The following is a 20155-nucleotide window of genomic DNA, read 5'->3' on the forward strand; positions in this document are numbered from 1 at the left end:
TGGCTGCACTGCTCAGCTCCTCACAGAAGGCTGGGAAGATGGGCAGCTCTCCCCCAGCAGCTGGGGGGGTGTTGCTTGTCACCCCATTTTTATCACCCCCTGCACACCCAGCAGCCATTCCTTATCTCTGGTCCCAGCACTGGGGCTGGAGAAACCTGTCTGTGTCACCCTTGGCTGCTCTGTCACCCTGTTGTGCCTGGCTGGGTGCTGGGGACATTCCGGGTGCTGCTCTGGGAAATGCTGCTCACGGCTGCCGGGGGCTCCCTCAGGCAGGGCTTTGTAAATCCCGGCAGATGTGGTTTAGAAAAGTTCAGCTTTGAGGCACGCTCGCTCTTCAGACGGCTTCCGAGGAAATTTGCACTTCAGTGGATGTGCGGAAAAATGGTGTTTTCAAAGTGAAAATGAAATGGAAACCAGCCTTCCCCCTCCCTCCCCCAGTGAAGCAGCGTTTGCAAAGTGGGGCCTCTGTTTTGAGATATCTGAAGCACACAGACGTCCTTCTTTCTGCTTCTTCCGCTTTGCTGTTCTTTCCTTTGCTTCTATTTCCCCTATTTTCTTTATGTCTCGAGTCCATTCCCAAGCAGCTCTCAGCTCCCCTTGTGATGTGTAGGGTGTCAGGAGAGGGCTGCTGAAGGGTTGACCAGTGTGTTAAATCCTGTTATTTTCCATTTTTCTTGGGGGCAAAATGTGCTCAGAACTGAAACTCTCTGTAGAAACTTTCTGCTTTTTCCATAAATCAGGCCTTATAAATTATTCCTGCTTCCCTGAGGCTGTGCCTGTGAGCCTTGGGTCCTGCCTTGCATGGGAAGGAAGGGGGATGGCTCCCCAGGAGCTTACCTGGGAACCGGGAGCCTGCTTGCACTGGCAGCTCCATAAAATCCTGAAAATCCTCACATCCTGCTGCAAATCCTTCCCTCCCTGGCTGAGGAGATGATGGGAGGGTCCTTTCGGCAAGTGGATGTTCAGGACAAGGGGCAGTGGATTCAAACTGACAGAGGGCAGGGTTAGATGGGGTATTGGAAAAAAATGAGGGAAAATTTGGGAAAAATGAGGCACTGCTTGCCAGAGAAACTGTGGAAGTGTGTCCAAGGCCAGGTTGGACGGGGCTTGGAGCAACCTGGGACAGTGGAAGGTGTCCCTGCCCATGGCAGGGAGTGGCACTGGATGATCTTCAAGCTCCCTTCCAACCCAAACCATTCCATGATGCTGCGTGCAGCATTCCCACGCCCACACAGCGGATTTAGGGAAAAGAGGCTGTGCTGTGTGAACCTCTGTGTGTGTGTGAGAGTGTGGCAAGTACATTTCTCTCTCTCTCAGGATTTTTTATTGGGGTGCACAGAGAGAAATGAAAGAGAAAACAATTTCTATTTCTGCTCCTTGTTTTTCTCTTGTGGAATGTGTTTGGAGAATTGTTTACCCAGAGTGAGTGCTTGGTTGGATCATGGTGGATTGTTTGGGCCTGAGAGCCAATCGGATCCACCTGTGTCTGGGCTCTGGCGAACAGGGTCACGAGTTGTGAGTTAGTTAGATATGATAGTTAGAGAAAGTAGCATGTAGTATTTAGTATCCTCTTTTATATAGCATATTAATGTCTTATAATTATAATAAAGAAATCATTCAGCCTTCTGAAATGGAGTTAGACATCATCATTCTTCCCATTGGGTTCGCCGACATCTACAACATGTGAGCTCGGGCACCCGAGCAGGGACCCCTCGGCCAGGGGGTGCAGAGGGAGCGCTGGAACGGCCAGAGAGGAGCAGAGGCCGCGCCGGATGCCGGCTGCACATCCCAGAGCCGGCTCTGCGCGTCGGTGGCCACGAGACCCCCACACCCGTGCTGTGTAGAGGGGCTGCTCAGGAGGGCTTGCCGAGCCAGGATCTCCTTTCAGGAGAGGGAGAAGGGAGCAGATGTCTCATTCTGGCGGCTCACAATGCGGCCCTCCCGGCACAGCGATCCATCAGGGGGCTCGGCGCGGCCCCGCAGAAAAGTGCCTGACACGGTTTTACGGCAGGGCCAGGTTCCCACCGCTTGTGTGCATTGGTGCCCCTTGACAAATAGCTCTTGGCTCTGGTTTTGTTCGGAGTCACGCTGGTGTCAAGCACGGGGCTCCCATTCAAGTGCCCACCAACAGTGGCCCACAAATCGCCATTTCCTCCCCTTTTCTTGCTTTGTTTCCCTGTGACAGTCACTCAGGAATTTTTTTTTTTTTTTTTTTTTTTAAATCTCATTGGGTATTTTTAAAGACAATTTTCAAGGAGCAGAGCAGCGCCTCTGTAATACAGGTTATAAAATGGCCTGGGAGTGAGTACATGAGGTGAGGGATTCCAGTTTGCATGGTTGTGTTGCTGACACAACATTTAATTGCCTTTTATATTTTTCCTTTTTTTAAGGCAATTTTTCCAGCAAGCTGATATATGGAGTTGGCTGGCAAAGCCTTGAATGCATTGAGAAATACTCAGACTCCTACAATGGACCAGTGCATCATTAATTAATGGTTCCTCTTTAACCTGGGACTTGTGCTGGTAAAACCCATGGAATTCAGACATGGTGCACAGTGCCACTGGGATGTTCTGTGGAGAGCTTCTGGTTAGTAAAATTTGGGTTTATAGCTGAGGAGTCCTTTGTCTCCCCTAGGCTGCAGCTTCGTGCTGTACCTCTCCATCTGCAGTCCCCCTCTGACCTCAGCTCTGAGCTCGTTGTCTGCTCCGAGAGCGTTTTCCATCACTTGAGCCTGGAAGGGGAGAGGATTTATGGAATGGGGAGCGTGAGGCACCAGCTCAGCACATACCAGAGTGAGTATGTCAGTGCTCACAGGTCGGAGATGGAAGCACACAAGTGGTCTTGATCATCTTCAGCCACTCTGTGTTCCCAGGTCCAAGGGCCGAGCTGAGAACGTGCAGCGCGGGTCGCACAGGAACGTTTTCAGCTTGTCTAAGGAGAGCTTTCCTTCTGCTCTGCTCTTGCATCTCCTTCTAATTAGTCTCAGCCTGTTAATGGACATAGAGCTGCCCAGCTGAACTCGTGTTGACAGTGCTGCAGGTTTGTTATCTCCTTATGGTCTTAGCCTCCATTCCCTTCAACCCTGGCAAGTCCATTATGATGTCTGTGACCTACCAGGGCTCCTCTCTCCTTCTGACCCGGTGCTGCCATCGTTACAGAGCTTTTTGGTGGCCCTTCCTGTATCTTACACTTTGGCTAAGGATCGGCTTCCACCCCAGCCCTTTAAAGTCATCTCCTGCTTCTCTCCAGCCAGGTAAAGCCTGTGGGGATCTTGTGGCAGATAATGGGAGAGTCTCGCCTGGTAATTAGAAAGTCAGGATCTGTAATTAAATTTTCTATAAAGCTCTCAACCCCAAGGTGTGCCTTTATCCCCTCTATTAATTAGCACAGGGAAGGGACGCTCCTGTCTAGAGGCAGAGGACAGAAACAGGAGCAGGCACGAAGCAGAATTGGCTTCTTTGAATGATAAATATTGTTCCCTTCATGCCTTAAATAAAATGAGAACTTGGCTAAAACCAGTGGGGTTTTAACTCCTGGAAGCACTGACTTAAAAAAGAATTGGAGGAAATAGTCCTGGAATAGGCACCAGAGACGTCTTCCAGCGGATTCCTGTCATTCCAAGGCGAGCTCAGCGATCACCTGTGTGGTTCTTGGGAAGTGTTTGTTTGACCTGTTTCTGGGACTGCTGAAATGTTCGGTTTTTTGCAAACAGGAGGCCCAGGAGCTCCCACAGCTCCTTGGGTTTGCGTGTTAACCCTCGTGAGCTGTGGCTTTGGGAAGACACCAAGTATTGGAAGCGCTGTTAGCACATCATTATTTGCTTTTCAAAAAAATTTTTTTTGATTAGCAGCTTGGAGGCAGTTTAAAAACTCTTCCCTGAGAGGGACTGTCTGAGAACGGTTTTTTCCCAAACCTTCATTCGGAATTGATTATCCAGTCCTATTTACTGGAAGGAGAACTTGATGTACCTCCATATAAATCTACAGGCAGCAGGACTTGTGCTGCCAGATTCAAAGGGAAGAGAAGAGTCCCCTTGGGCTGAGGGCAATATCCAGCAAAAGCAGAAGATAGTGTCTGACAAATGTTTTTAACGCTGAGGATTCAAAGGTGGCTGGGCTGCAGAGCACAGCGACTGGATATCTGTAGGATACCTGCTTGAGGACCATGCAGCTGTGCCAAAAAAAAAATGGGGATTCGAGAAAGTCAGAGTAGACAGCTGAAGTGCTTGGTGGTTGGCTGGAGTAACTTAGAAATAAAAATGAAAAAAAAAAAGAAAAAGCTGTTTCAGTTCATCCTTTTGAAGGATTTCAGGGGACAGTTGGGAGAAACACTGTGCAAAGCGATGGCAGCTGGACTCTTTCCCCTCGATGTGGGCTGATGGTCACCTTTGGAAGGGCTGCACTGTCATTCCATCCCCAAGACTCACGTATCCCAGTGGGAAGCCAACAGGAGAGCGCTGTGAGCTGCTTTGGAGCTGTGGAGATGAAAGTGTGTTAAGAAGTGACTTCAACTCACCACTGAGCCTTGGAGTTTCTTCCAGGAGCTCCAAGCGTGCTCGGATGTCTTGGCTCTGCAGTTGCAGGGATGCTGAGAGACAGCTGAGCTGTTGTGGGCGGTTCTGACTCGTGGGGTTCCTCGAGGCAGGCAGCTTCCCTGGTGGGTGTGATTTTTTTTTTTTTTTTTGGTTTGGGTTTGTTTTCCTCATTGCAAAATTCCTTGGAATAACGCCCTTCGCCTTTTCCTCTGCGTTCTGCTCGGTGACTCAGGTCGAAGGCATCTGACTTCAGGGCAGTTGTTTCATGGGGTGTTTTGTGCTTTTCCAGATGTGCAGGAGCTCTGGGACCATAACTGGGATGGAGATGAATGTTGTGAGTGGTGCTGGTGCTCAACTCTGGTTCTGCCAGAAAGGGAAAGGGAACGAGGCTTTGATGTAGCACAGGGGACCCTCACATTCCATCCAGGCACAGCTGGTGACACCCCTTTGGAGCTGGGACAGCTGACAGGGAACCACTGAGCTTTGCTTCAGGTGAAACCACCACCAAAGTGGTGTCCCAGGTGGCCAAGAAGGCCAATGGCCCCGGGGCTGGCCCTGCTGAGGCCCCTCCGGCCAGAGGGACACCCAGGGGCTGGAGCGTGTCCAGGGCAGGGAACGGAGCTGGGAAGGGGCTGGAGCCCCAGGAGAGGCTGAGGGAGCTGGGAAGGGGCTCAGCCTGGAGAAAAGGAGGCTCAGGGGGGACCTTGTGGCTCTGCACAGCTCCTGACAGGAGGGGACAGCCAGGGGGGGTCGGGCTCTGCTCCAGGGAACAGGGACAGGAGGAGAGGGAACGGCCTCAGGCTGGGCCAGGGCAGGTTTAGATTGGTCATTGGGAAAAATTTCCTCACTGAAAGGCTTGACCAGCCCTGGTACAGGCTGCTCAGAAAAGCTGGGGTGTCCCCATCCCTGGAGGGATTTAAAAGCTGTGTGGGTGTGGCACCTGGGGGTGCAGGTTGGTGGTGGCCTTGGCAGTGCTGGCTTAAGGGCTGGACTCCGTGATGTCAGGGGGCTTTTCCAACCTTAACACTTCTCTGATTCCATGGAAGTAGAGGCTCCAGTGACCTCCCTGCAAGATGCAGTGGTTCAGCACAGATCCTCCCTAGAGACACATCACAAAATGAGGAGCCAAAGTCCAAAACTGGAGACTGTCCAGGCCTCCCTGCTTACCTCCCACGTCTGCTCAACCTGCTTGATCTTGGAGCCATTAAAGTTGCCTCAGGTTCTGCCTCTCCATCACCCAGCACCATCCCTCTCTCCTACAAGGAGTGTCCGGGATCACACAGGTTTCCAGCTTGGACTCTTCAGAGCCAAAGCAAACCAAACTCTTAAATACTCCTGAACTCTTGAAAAGCCCACAGACACTGTGATATTGAGCCCAGAAATGCTGGGGTTGTTAACTGCTAATGACCCTGGAGGGCTGCCAGTGCTGTCATCACAGTGTGGGGGAAGCTGGCTGAGCACCCGGGGGCCTTCAGGTGGGTTTTTCTGAGCAGCCTGGGCTCAAACTGGGGGGTTTAGCATCGGGAGGGACCTTAAACCCCATCCAGCCATGGGCAGGGACACCTTCCACTAGCCCAGGTTGCTCCAAGCCCCATCCAACCTGGCCTTGGACACTTCCAGGGATCCAGGGGCATCCCCAGCTTCTCTGGGCACCCTGTGCCAGGGCCTGCCCACCCTCACAGGGAACAATTTCTTGCTTCCTGGGACGTGTGTTTCACTTTGCAGTGAAAAATACACAATGGCAGCTGGAACATTTGAGTTTTCCAGCCTGCAGCAAACCACGTGCCTTATCCCTTTTCCCTTCTTCCAGTTTTTCTCCCCAAGCAAAAGTTTTTTCACTAAATTCCTGCTGGTAGAGCTCCCCCCACCTCCCTTTCATGCTGTGCAAAGACCTGGCAGTGGGGTCAGGACTTGTAATCCACAGCTGGCCTCAAGTCTCGTGATCCAAAGTATCATGGAAGATGCTGGAAAAGGGCAGAGGGAATTTCTGAGTGTTTCAGAGGGAGCGGTGTCCCATGTGAAAGAACTTGTGCTGAGGTCCGTGGAGCCAAGCCCCTTTGTCTTGGAATTATAATGTTAATTAGACCTGACCAGGCATTTCCCAATGTTGATATGCAATGATTTTTGCAGGTTGAATTTTCCAGAGGAAAGTGTGTTGAAAGAATGTTAATTTTTGCCAAAACAAAAAAAAAAAAATCCTGAAAAGAAACAAAACACCACAACAAAAAGAACCCCAAACAACCTTTTCAAACCCCTTTTGGCACACACCTAACCTGCCTTTGCCACATTCCCCCTAAGTGACATTCCCAAGGTCCCACCAGGCGTTTTGGAAGGGTGAGGAGCAGGAGTGCTGCTTTTCTTTTCCTTGGACGCACATCTGGTGTTATGGGATTGCTTGTTCCAGCTGGGATTGACCTCAGCCAGAGCTTGGCTTCATGGGGGTGGGGTCAGTGGTTTTTGTGCCCTCACCAGCACAAATGGGGGGAAATGGAGCTGGGACCATGCAAAGTGGTCATCACAGGAAAATGAGACTGCAACCACATCCATTCCTGCCTCCTGTGGGTGATTTTTCAGCTGGATGGCTGATGGGAACAGCGGGAATCCAGCTGTCCTCCCTGCTGCTCTGTGTCACCACCAGAGAGCTCGGAAGAAAATTAGAAATGTGTTTTTACATCTTGTGGTCCTAAAAGCTTCTCTCAGTTCCTCCTCTGCGCTGACTCCTGGCTGTCGGTGAGGTGGTTTCTCTCTTGCTGGGATTTCATGGAATCAGAGAATCATTAAGGTTGGAAAAGCCCTCTGAGATCATTGAATCCAACCATTCCCCCAGCACTGCCAAGGCCACCACCAACCCATGTCCCCAAGTGCCACATCCATGTGGATTTTAAATCCCTCCAGGGACTGCAGCTCCACCACTGCCCTGGGCAGCTGTGCCAGGGCTGGACAGCCCTTTCAAGATATTTTTCCTGGTCTCCAGTCTAAACTGCCCAGTGATGCCATCTTGGCAGGACCTTGCTTTTCTTAGCCCTTTGGATGCCATCAAGTTACAGGGCATCCCAGGAAAATTGTGTCTTCATTTATTCCTGCTTTGAGAATATTCTTAGGCTCTTCTTTCAAAAGACGAGCATGAAGCCTCATCCCTGCTCCCACTGCCTCTAAACCTTGGCTTGGTGAGGGATACTTGTCCAATTCCCCACTTTCCTGAGCTTTGAGCTGAATCAATGTTCCTTATCTTCCTGTGGGTGATGATAATGACTTTGCAGCCCATGTATTCCTAATGTTTCTCACATGAAAAAAAAAAAAAAAGAGAAGTCTCTGGAGTCTGGAGAGAGTCTCCTTAATGTTTCTGTTTATAGGCCCTGGGGAGATCCTTGCTTCCTGAAATGATCCCAGCTCCAGTCTCTGTGTTCCTTCTCAGCTGTTGGAAGGGAACTCAAAGCTCATCCAGTGCCACCCCTGCCATGGGCAGGGACACCTTCCACTGTCCCAGGCTGCTCCCAGCCCTGTCCAGCCTGGCCTTGGGCACTTCCAGGGATCCAAGGACAGCCCCAGCTGCTCTGGGAAACCTGCTCCACCTTGAGTTAGGACAGGATCTTAGGTTTAAAGGAAGCTTAATATTGAACCTGTTCCCAGTGCAGGTTAGAGGGTTTCCTGTGTAGCACAGAATCCAGGGGAACTAGAGGTGAGATCCTGATTGTTTCATGCAAACCTATAAATTTATTCTGGATAAAAGTAGTGCTTGAAATGGACTGACAGGGTTATCAGGACAGGTCACCAACCAAAGGGTGATTCAGACTCTCTTTTGTCTCAGCCCACAGTCTCCAAGGCTTGAGCAAAGCTTTTCAGACAAGGCCAGGGACAAAGATGTGAGGACTTTCCCGTGGAGGGTCAGACTTTGGTTGCTATCTTGATTAAATTAAGCCTTGTACACGATGAACTCACATAAAATCCCTGCTCTCCACTTCCCTCAATGCTTTATTAGGTGCTTTAATTGTTTCACACCCTTTTCTACACTTTGCCTTACATGTGCTGAACTTTGTTTTCCTTTCTACAACAGCTGGTGATGGATTTTGACTGGAGTAATCTTGGCACCAGTCTCCTCCTTTGGGAAATGCCCCTATGAATGGGCCAGAAGGAGTTGATGACATTGCTCTGCCCAGAGGCTGCTGCAGCAGGGGAAGTCTGTGATTAGACTTCAACAGGCTTTGGATGGAGTCTGTCCTAAGGAGACGGTGTCAACTTGCTGCTATTTCCTGAAAATCAGCCTGGCCTGGAGCAGGGATCACATCCAGAGGGCTCTAATCAGTCCTTCTGGCCTGTTAGTGGGACCCAGCCCCTGAGCTCTGTGTTTGCAGGGGATACCAAAGGCCCACGTAAGGCCTGGACAATTCCTTTTATTTATTTTAAGCGTTGCTTTGAGTATGAGCCTGGTCAAAGTAGCGCCAGTGGTGGAAGAGCGAAGAACCTGAGCCTCTCCACATGGAATGTTACTTCATTTTCCAGCTACTTCCTACTCAGGCAAATATTGTTTGCAGATGGTGCAGTCACAAAACCATCATGTACCACTCTGTTATTATCCAGATGGATTTATTGCTGCTGGGAAACCGTTCTGCTGTCTCGTTTTGGGAACAAGGTTCACACATGGAATGGTTCTGCTCAAGATCCGTCCAGTGCCAAGATGTAAAAACTCCACATCCATAACCCTGACAGACTGGTTTGCTGTTGCTTCCTTTAAATCCCAGCCTGGGCTTGGCAGGATGGACAGAAAGGCCTGGAGATCTCGAGTCCTTTTGGGGTCAGACAGGGAGAGACTCCGTTCCTTAAAGGAACAGCAGATGCCATGGAGGACAGCTGCCTTGGTGTGAAGTCCTCTGTCCCATCTCACCTCTCAGAGATGGAAAAATGCTCAGCATTCCAGCAGGAAGGTGACCTGCTGAAGCTGCCTCTGACTTCTTTGCTCACCCACTGGCACGAGTTGTTTCATCCGCTTGCCAAAAAAAACTTGGGAGAAACGATAAAGGATGTAATGCCACGAGGCAGACCAGAGCCACCTGGGAATCCTGGAAAAGGGCCTCTCCATCCCGTGGTGTGAATGATGCCAACATCTGGCTGTGACTTCCCTCGAAGACACCCATTTTCAGGCTCCCATCAGCCTGCCCTGGCAGCTGGGCAGGTCCAAACCACCACTCCACACCGAAACCAGCTGGGAAAACTCTCACAGGTGAGTGGAACTTCTTCCTGGCTCCCATAGAGGAGAACCCCAAATAATCCCAGAGAACCCTGACTCCAAATGAGCAATCCTCTCATTTCCCACTCAAATCAGAGATGAGGAAGCATCAGGCTGGAGCTCCAGGCTGGGTCCCGGATCTCCAGCAGGTTATTTTCCCTGTCCTGGTTACGCTCTCTTAAATTTCCCAACTTTTTTTGGCTGGCAGCAGTGTTTTTGAAACAGCATCCATGGAAATTATGGTCTTGCTTCACTGCCCACACTTAGATGACAGCTGGGTCTGGCTGGAGCTCTTTAAATCTAGTGGCCTGCATTTAAATAAGTTTCATTTATTAAAATTAGGTGAAACATAACTCTTCCCATAAACAATATTTAGTTTTTTCAAGACCTGCTCAGTGATTTCATCTTTTCCTTCGGTTGAGCCTTTTGATTAATTTTGTAATTTTTTTCTTGCCGGTTATTTATGTGTGTACAGCCCATATTTGTGTGGGTTTGCTGCTGATCAGCTGCGTGTGTGTTTACAATAGCCCTTGTGTTATCCCAGCCGGCAGCCTAAAAACACTTCCAAATTATTCCACATCAGAAGCAATGAGGGTTTGGATAGGCTCCTAGGGGAAAGTCTTGAAATGGTGCCCAAACCTCAGTCCCAGTGCTGTAAGTCAGGCACGTGGCTGATATTTTATCCACCCCAGCCTGGACTTTCGCAGGCTGTTTTGTTTGTGGAGGAAACGGGAACTTGGGAGCAATTTTAATCAGCGATTTCTTGGAGATGGGCTTCCTCCATTCCTTCGTCCTGTTCTCCTCTCCTGACACGCGAGCCTGCCCTCTGCCTGTGTTTTCTAAGGAATTATGGAAAATAAGTGCACAGAAGCACAATGGGCAGGCTGGTCTGGGACAAATCCCTCGGTGGAGAGGGGCTGACCTGGCTCGTGTCTTGGGAGCAATGCTGATTTTATGTATAAAATATTAAAAAAAAAAAAAAAAAGTATAAAACTTGGGTGAGCACCAGGGATTTCAAGTCCAGCTCTGTTTGGTGTTCAGATCTAAATAGTGCTGTAAAAAAAAAAAAAAAAATGGAAATGTTCCAGTAAATCCCAGAGTGGTTTGGGTTGGAAGGCATCATAAAAACCATCTCATTCCACCCCTTGCCAAGGGCAGAGACACCTTCCACTAGACCAGGTTGCTCAATGTGGAAAAAATCCGTATTGTCTCAAAACCAAATTCCTACATGTGAGCTCAGTTCTGGAATTCTTTGCTTTTTAGCTGGACTAAATATGACAATGTTTTCCAAAAATATTGCCATTACTGTGGCTTGAAGACTCAATACCTGCGCCAGCTCTGGTCTCGGACCTTCAGTTGCTCATAACTAATCCACTGTACTGCTGGAGTAAAGATCACTTGAAAAAATGTAATTTAAAACCTGCACACGCATTGATTTAGGAATGCAAAATGATTTTGTTACTATCTCATCTCAAAACCTTTCCTCGGCCGTCTGCAATTCCGAATCACAAAATGTGTTCCAGAAACGCCCTTGTCGTGCCCTATAATGTGAGGGAAGACATTCCACGGGGGTTGTTTTTGTCAAAAACATTGAAACGTCACAAGCAGTGTGGGTTCCCCATCGCTGGAAGTGTCCAAGGCCAGGCTGGATGGAGCTTGGAGCAACCTGGGATAGGGGAAGATGTCCCTGCCCATGGCAGGGGGGGAATGAGATGGGCTTTGAGGTCACTCCCAACCCAAACCAGTCTGGAATTCTCTGATTAAGAGCTCTCTCTCTCTGAGAGTTTGGTAACTCCTGTAGATGAACACCTCGCAGAGGTTGTGCACTGAGGTTGGGAGAAGGACATAAATTTATTCTCCTTAAGGCGGTGAAGAAGTTCAGAAAGCAGATCCAGATCCTCTTGGATCACCTTGTCCTTTTCTCTGCAGCTTTCTAAAAGAAACCCAGGGATCTGGTGACGCTGAGTGACCTTTCAGAGAAGGGCAATAATCCCTCTGGCCAGTCCTTTCCCTCATTAGGGCAATGAAGCTTTCGCCTCTCCTGCAGCATGACGCATTTTTAAAGCGTTTCACACCTACTTTATATCTCGGTGACGGCCGTGAAACTCCTTTGGCCGTGGCCACATGGTATCTATTGTAAAGCAGACTGTTAAAATTAATCAACCCAGATTAAGCCGCCAAAATTATCACTCTGCTGAATCTGCTCCCTCAGAGACAGCCCCTTAAAGAGGCTCAGCGCTGATTAAACCTCTGAAAAATCCTGGCAGGAATTGTCTGTGGAAAGCATGGGGGAAAAAAACTCTATGGGGTGTGAAAGGCTCGGTGTGTTGGTCTGCTTGAATCCAAACTGTCCCTCACTGCAAACCCCTTCATCAGCAAACCTCCCCTCTGCCTGAGGTGAGCTTCTGTATCCCAAATTCCAGTGCTCTCTCCCCAGGGGTGTGATCCCGTGAGCTCATGATTGCTGCTGGCTCTAAGTCACAGCCCAATACACAGAGCTATCAGCAGAGGAGATTAAAAAACAAAATAAATTGGTAAACAGCCATGATTTGCCTCAGAGCTTAGGCTGGAGGCTTAAACTCATCCTTGGAGGAAGTCCTGCAGCATCCAGGGCGGGAGACTTCACGTGCACTTGTTGGAAGTGGAGGGCAGGAGGATGAGGAACAATTCCCTTGTGAATTTTCCCACTGGACCACTTCTGAAAGTCTGTTGGACCCCTGGGCAGGCTGGATCCCTGGGGGAAAGGGTGCTGCCTTGTGCTAGCTGAGCACTGGGGAGGGGGATATTAGGGAAAATTCCTCATGGAAAGGGTGGTCAGGAATTGAAACAGGCTGTCCAGGGAAATGGTGACGTCACCATCGCTGAAAGTGTTCAAAAAACGTGTGGATGTAGCACTTTAGAGCATGGTGGCGGCGCTGGGTTGATGGCTGGACTTGGTGATCTTAAATAAATAATTCCATGATTCTGTGTCGGCAGAACCTCCTTCCTCCTCTCCTTTCCCTGGTCTTCACTGTCCCCCTGTCTGAGAGCACCTCAGCAAGTTTGGAGGCAGCAATCAGCCTCATGCCCAGCGGAATTTAATCTCCCGCTAATTAGAGATGGAAAAACCACAACACTGGGAAAGTTTCTTTTTAAACAGAGGGGCGTTCCTTGCCAAGACTTGGAGTGAGCAGAGTGCTGTCAGGATCACAGGATGCCGAGCTGGAAATTTGGAGGGGGTAGGTCCTGTGGTTGAAGAGAGTGGTTGCAATGCCACTGACTTGAGCAGAGCTCTGGTTTGTGTCAGCTGGGGATGCAGCGCCTCTGGAATTGTGCTGGGATCCTGCTGGCTGGAGACTTGACTTTGAAAACCCAGCAGATGATACCTGAAACCTGGGAATGTGTTTAATATCATGTGCAGCTCCCCCCTCTACCCCAGCTCTGGGTAGTCTGGCCCTCCAGCCCAAATGACATCTGGTGCCAATAGTTGCTTTGGATTATTTTGTGGTTTTCTGAAAGGCAAAAAAACTTCCATGCAGAGCAAATGGAGGAGCTCCCATCTCCACTGCTGGATGTGTCACACAGCCCAAAGCTGAAGAAATGGAGTGAAACACAAAAGTGGTCACAGATCTGTACTTCTTACAAGACCTGGAATGTTGCACCTGTAGTAATTTTCTTTTTTTCTTTTTTTCTTTTTTTTTTTTTTTTTCTTTTTTCCTTCCCTGTCCTGGATGCAGGACACATTCTATGGTGCAAAAAGAAAGGCTCGATCCTGGTTTATTTCAAGTGTCCATTTTATAGGGTTTTTAAAGAACATCCCCTATCTATCCCAGTTGGTCAGTAACAGATTGTTACTCTATTGATTGGTCACTCAGACCCCCAGTGTTTTGTGAAAGATAGTTTTCATTTTTCTATCTAACGGTTTAAAAACAGTTTGTACAGGTGGCTAGTGTTTAGCACAGTCCTAGAGCTCTTTCTCAGGGAAAGCAAGTTGTTTTCCACAGTCTTGGAGCTCTTTGTCAAGAAAAACAAGTTATTTTTCACTGCTGCAGGACTCTGTTCTCACAAAAAGCTGTCAGCTTTCTCCTAGCTTCTGTCAGCCCAAGCCAGGATTCAGTCTGTAGGCCTTTGGCTGCTGTTTCACTGCCACACTTCCCCACCGTAAAAACTTGTCCAGAAGCTGCTCAGCAAATTTTGACAAAATCCTGGAGTGCCAGGAAAAGGGGGAATGGCTTCAAACTGCAAGAGGGCAGGATGAATGGGATATTGGGAAGAAATTCTTTGCTGTGAGGGTGGGCAGGCCCTGGCACAGGGTGCCCAGAGCAGCTGTGGCTGCCCCTGGATATCTGGAAGTGTCCAAGGCCAGGCTGGATGGGGTTTGGAGCCACCTGGGATGGTGGAAGGCATCCCTGCCATGGCAGGGGTGGAACTGGATGAGCTTCAAGGTCCCTTCCAAGCCCAACCCACTGAGTGATTCTGAATTCCCTGAGAGCCTGTCCGAGCTTTTGGTCTGATCTGTTGGACCTGAGGACATCTGAAGGCTCCCTTCCTGCCTGCCACCATCCTTTGGCAGGAGCAAGCAGCTCCACGCTGGGGCCAGCAGCAGCTCCTGCAGCTGGGAGCCAGGGCAGCCCTTGGGTCTCTGCCCACTTGGCAACCCCCTCCCTGAACCCAGGGCTCATTGTTGGCTGGGCAGGGGCTGGGGGCTCCCAGAGCCAGCCCCGAGGGCCTGGCCAGCAATTCCTGGCACTCCCTAGGGCTGATTTGCATCTCCTTTAGGTCCCAGCAGCCCACCTTAATGAACAGCTCTGCCTCGCCTTTGACTCCTTTGCAGGATGCCAGATTTTGGAGGCTGCGAAGAGACAGAAAGTCTGCACGGTTTGCTGAGGAGGAAAACCTTGAATAAAGCCCTAAACCAGAGCATTTTACAGCACTGGTGCTCTGGGAATGCTCCTGGCATTCCCTGCTGAGAACAAGGAGGATGGGATGGCAAACCCCGGGCACCTGCCAGACTCTGGATTCCCTTCCCACTCCTGATCTTCCTCCCACAGCTTCCCTCCAGGCTGAATATCCCAGCAGAGCTTGTCAAGAGAGAGGGAATTCATATGTTCCTGCTCTCTGCAGCTGAGCTGAGGGAGTTATTCCGTGGTGACTCTGCTCTGCACTCCCACAGCACAGCAGTGACCTGAACCTGGGTCACTCCAGAGTTACAGATCTCCTGATTTTCCAGATAAATGCCTGTTCTCTTTTTATGTCTTCTGAGCTCTGTCGCACTATTTTATATCCTTCAGAACTCACTTTGCTGGTTGCATGTCATGATACCCATTTTATGGTGTTGTTTTTATCTGTTAAAAATAGATAGTTTTCTAAAAGTCCATTTTTCTTTGTCTGCACCTCACCTTATGAAAGACCCATTTGAAACTCTGGTTTCAATCACTCTGGTGTCAATCACCTGTATTTTCTACATATGAAAAGGAGAATAATTTGAATTCAAAAGTGGCTTCAAAATGTGGAGTTTGGAGTTTTCCCCCAAGGTTAAATAGGTGTCATTTTAAAAGTGTTTTTTGTCTGTGTTAATGTCAAAGTATATTTTAACTGTCTTTTTTTTTTTTTTCTAAGCAGGATCTTGAAGTTATTGATAATGAGACTTTTGGACTTGAAAAATTGATGCTTTGAAAGCTGTGAAATATCTGAAAAAGGATTTCATTTTTTTTTTTTTTCTTTTTGATGCTTAATTAAAAATAATCATGGTTTTGGGGACGGGGCCTATTTATCCTGGCTTCTTGTTGGTTCTCTCCAACCTGCCTTGACTCTGGTGATGGAAACTCATCCCAGAGCTCTTCTCCTGGACCTGGCTCAGTACAGGAGCTGCTTCTGGAAGTGCTGCCACACATAACCAAAAGCTGTGGCTCTTGTAACACACTTGGCACAAGCCAGCCTGCCATTTTCCTCAGCAGGGCTTATCCCAGACTGGTTTAAAAGCTGAAAGGCAAACAAAAAGGAAGATTAGACCAAAGCAGCTCCAGAGCACACGTTGTACATACTGATGTCTTGTTGGAACAGGAGAAGGCTGGAAAAAAACACTGTGTTTAATGAGGGTGCAGTCTTGCTTCCTGAATCCCTGCCTCCTTTGCCAATCAGATATTCTGCATCACTGAGGGAGCCAGCCTAATGAGATTATGGGTTATCACCTCGAGAAATAAAACCCTACCGTTGGAAGAGCAAGATTTCTGTGGGAATTGTGCTAAAGCCTGGGTTTGATCTCTGGGCTCTCCTCCTGGGGCTGTTCAGGGGAAAGCACTGAGCCTGGCAAGTGTTTCCACGTAGGTGAATCTGCATCTCCAAGCCAAAAAAACCAAACTGGAGTCACTTTATATCCTGGGTTTTACCAAGGCTGAGCAAAATCAGGCAAATTTTAAATGCGACACACCACAGGTTTGTTTTGCCCCAGCTGCCTATGCTGTGCCTGCTGCACCATGGAATATCCTTGGGATTTTCCACAAATGCTGCTCCCTAAGTGCACAGCCAGATGTGGGGCAGCAGGAACAGACTGCAGGCAGAGGAGGAAAACCTCCACAGTAGTTATCTTCAGGAAGGAAACCTCTCCAGGTTTTTCATCCTGGCTGAGGCTGTGCACATCTGTAGGAACAGCTGCAGCATCCACTCCTGTTTCCCCACCTCTGCACCTCTGGCATCTCCCACTCTCCAGGCACTGGAATCCCAAGGAGGGCTAAGGGATGGGAAGTGCTTTTACAGCTCTGTGCCTGTTTCTGGTGGGTTTTAAGAGTCGCTTTGCACTTGGATTTCTTTACCTTTGTTTCCTATAAAATCCTCTGCTGACAGAGCAGTGATGCTGTGGAGAGAGAGATCATAGATTATGGAATGTCCTGAGCTGGAAGGGACCCACAGGGATCATGGAGCCTGACCCCTGGCCCTGCACAGACACCCCAACAATCTCACCCTGTCCAAACCCTCCTTGGGCTCTGCCAGCCTGGGGCTGTGCCCATTCCCTGGGGAGCCTGGGCAGTGCCCAGCACCCTTTGGGGGAAGAGCCTTTCCCTGATCTCCAGCCTCACCCTGCCCTGACACAGCTCCAGCCATTCCCTGGGTGCTGTCCCTGTCACAGAGAGCAGAGATTGGAGCTGCCCCTCCTCGTGGGGCAGCACAACAACCTAAAACCACTCTCAGTGGGGGACAGCATTTGTCAGCACAAGGAGCCTGCCTGGGGGGTTTGATGGGTGAGGATTTATCCCTCTCCACCTGTTTTCCCTGTTGGAATGATCAAGGCCTGGCTTATGGGGTCAGGGGATTCACCAGCTGAACTTAACCTCTAGTGCCTTTCAAACCTTCTCTCTGCCTTGGTTTGCTCTTCACCAGCAGGAAAAATATTTGCAGAAGGGCAGCGGGTAAAGGATGGATTGCTTGGGCCGTGACACAGGCCATGGGGATGGCTCCCAGGGCCACCAGAGCCAGGGACACGAGTCCCACCATCACTCCAGGCTCCTCGCTGGGTGTTGGAGGACGTGAAATTCGAGATATTTAGGGATTTTTGACTCACTTATTTTTGGAAACACAGCTATGGATTGGCACCCTGCCTAATCACAGCTCCTGAAGCACCAGCACACTGATTTGTTTGGGGAATTTGAGTTTTTCCCTCTCCTGTGTCCAATTTTTCCTTGCAGAGCCCCGTACCACTCTCGGAGCTGGCAGCGGTGCCGGTTTTCCAGCAGGAAGCTCATGGTAATCCCCCCCTTCTTGCTTTATCCAAACAAACCTGGTGTGCCACATTCCTCCTGTCTGCTGCTCCAGGGGACAAGCAGTCCCAGGAAAGCCAGAGTGTGAGGTGGAGAGAAGATAGGAGAGAGGGGAAAAGCTGGAGGATCTTCTGCTTGGGGAAGAGCTGGTGTTGTGGGGCAAATCCTGGGGATGTCAGTCCTGCTGCTCCCTCGGGTGATGCTTGGAGTGCAAATGCTCCACTGAAGCTCTTGGGGATTCCCTTTGGGGTTCAGCATCATTTCATATTATTTTATTTTATTTATTTTAATTTGCAGATTGCTCAAGCTGAGCCATGAAGCCCCAGGAACCAGCTTCCCCTAGGGGGAATATCCTGGTCTCCCTTAGCACAGGAAACAGTGTTTAAAATCCCAGGATTTTAAATATGGATGTGTTTGGGTTCTTCCTCTTCAGTTCCCAGCTTTTAAAGAGGCAGTTTAGAAAGTTTATTCCCCCCTCCTTTAACAGAGCTTGTCACCCACAACACAAGAACAGAAGAATTTAAGTCACAGGTACCAAAGCAGAGTTTTGAATGAAAGGCCTCAGTGCTCTGCTCTCAGCTCTTCTCCCTCTCTCCCTCATCCCATAGGATGCTCTGATGCGGCATTTGGGATTTCTCAGCTCTTCATGGTTTATCCTCAGCACCCTTACCTTGAGTGCCACCATCCTGCTGGCTTTTAAATCCCTGGCATGGAGGGGAAGGGAATGGGATCTGAGGTGATTAAATAGCAGGGAGCTGCTAAACCCACATGCCAGCCGGTGGCAAGCGGGTCAGGCTGGGCCATCTCCCCGTCACTGGACCCTCCCTGGATCCCACGTCCCGGGGCTGAGATCCCACACCCCTTGCATCCCTCCCTCCTGAGGAGGGGAGGTGTCAGGGTGCCTGTTGGGGCAGGCTTTGCCCTTCAGCCTCAATAAACCCTGGGACGCCTATTTACACTTCCCTCTCCCGGCTCTCCTGCTGATTTATGGGATGTGCAGCGCCGAGCGACGCCGCAGCTGCGGGGGGGAGGAGATGAGAGCCAGGAGCCCCGCAGGCTTCCTCGGAGAGCTCCTCTCCAGTAACAAACCCGGGGTGGAGGAAAACCTGCCCTGATCCCTGCGAACACCCAGCTGATGCTCTCCAAAAGGAGGTGCTGCCTCTTCGTTGCTTTTCCCCCTGGTTTGGGGTGGTTTTTTTGGGGATGCTGTTGGATTATACCCTTTTCTGATCCAGAGATGGAACTCTGAGAGGTGTTTTAAAAACTTTTATTCCATTTTCAGTCTCATGAGAAGGGTGAGACAATACAGATGTTATAATTCACCCCATCACAATCAGAAGCTATTTTTTAATTACAATACACTATAAGTGTTCCTTGGCCTACCAGCTTTAGCCACACCTTGCTGTAAATGCCTTAAAGCCAATCATTAAAATTACCCCTCGTGGGTCCCACTACAATGCATCTTTCATAGTTCTATTTCTCCAAAATATTTAGTCTTATTTGCAAGGCCATCCTTTGAAACCTGTTTTTAGTCCTATTTCTCTCTCAACACTGTCTGTCCTGTTCCATGGCATTTCTAAGTCAGCATTTCTTATCTCAAGGTTTGCATACAGATCTGTGAGCCTTCTGTCAGGCTTGGAGAATTTGGAGAATTTGGAGAACTTTGAGACTATAAATCTATTTCTGGTGTTTTTTTGGTGATGCTGGCTGGGGGTTGCCGCTGGCTCGGAGGTCTCTGAGCACACTGAGCTGCCGGCGGCTCTGCCCAAAGCCCATTCTCCATCCCGGTCACGCCTGAGCGCTCGCCTGTGGCGCTCGGCGGGCGCGGGCTGGAGCGGCGAGGATGCCAAAAGGAGCGGGGATTACAGGGAAAGGCGGGGTCTGCCGAAGCGGGGCTCTGATCAGCGATTAGGACCGCACAAATTGCTCCCGCTGGAGATGTTCCCTGCCCCGTGCTCGCCGTGCTTGACCTCGCCGCGGGGGCTCTGGCCCCGCTGCTGGGAATGGGGGCAGGATGGATCCAGGGGGTGCCTCCCGCTGCTGATCCCAACAGAGGCGTGCTGCTCACCGGGGTGGGTTCACAAGGAGATGGAGACCACCTCTCCCCCTTTCTCCAGCAGGAAAACGGGGTGCGGTGTCTCTGGCGGGGCCCTGAACTCATCTGTTTTCATGATGCAAATGAGGCAGGAGGATGGCAATAATGGCCCTCAGTGGAGCCCCACAAACGCTGTCGTTTTAGCTTTTGTGTTTTCCAGATGCTGAGCTCTGAACTTCATATAAAGTGTTAGCAAGTTCTCCTCACAGCTCAGTCAGACCTAAACAATCCTTTTCCAGCCCTAGAACCAAGGACAAAACAATCCTTTTTCCAGAAATGCTGTAAAACCGTTGCGGGTTCAGGCCCAAAAAGTGTAAAAAAACCAGGGAATTGAGGAGAGCAGACTGGGAGGATGGGACTGCATAACCTGGAGCTGGAATTGGACAATGAACCCCAACATGGAAATGGACCAAAACTCATAAACGTGTGAAAACTCCTGACTCGGGGTCCATCTTGGGTGTAACCTTGGCCAGGCTCTTGTACAGCCCAAGGTGTATCCTTTTAATAAATCCCTAATTTATCCCTTAACTCTGTCCAGCCTGTGTTCCAGGTCACCTCTTAAGCATCAC

At 49.7% G+C, this 20155-nt stretch overlaps 1 long non-coding RNA gene across 1 annotated transcript; it reads left to right on the plus strand.

Moving 5' to 3' along the window:
• Positions 1-2724: 2724 nt before the first annotated feature.
• Positions 2725-17635, plus strand: LOC128790948 (uncharacterized). The gene is made up of 3 exons (XR_008431917.1): positions 2725-2792; positions 8589-9752; positions 17420-17635. It is a non-coding gene; the product is annotated as an uncharacterized LOC128790948 (long non-coding RNA).
• The last annotated feature ends 2520 nt before the right edge of the window (positions 17636-20155 follow it).

Source organism: Vidua chalybeata, chromosome 7, assembly GCF_026979565.1.
Source record: "Vidua chalybeata isolate OUT-0048 chromosome 7, bVidCha1 merged haplotype, whole genome shotgun sequence".
Lineage (NCBI taxonomy): Eukaryota > Metazoa > Chordata > Aves > Passeriformes > Viduidae > Vidua > Vidua chalybeata.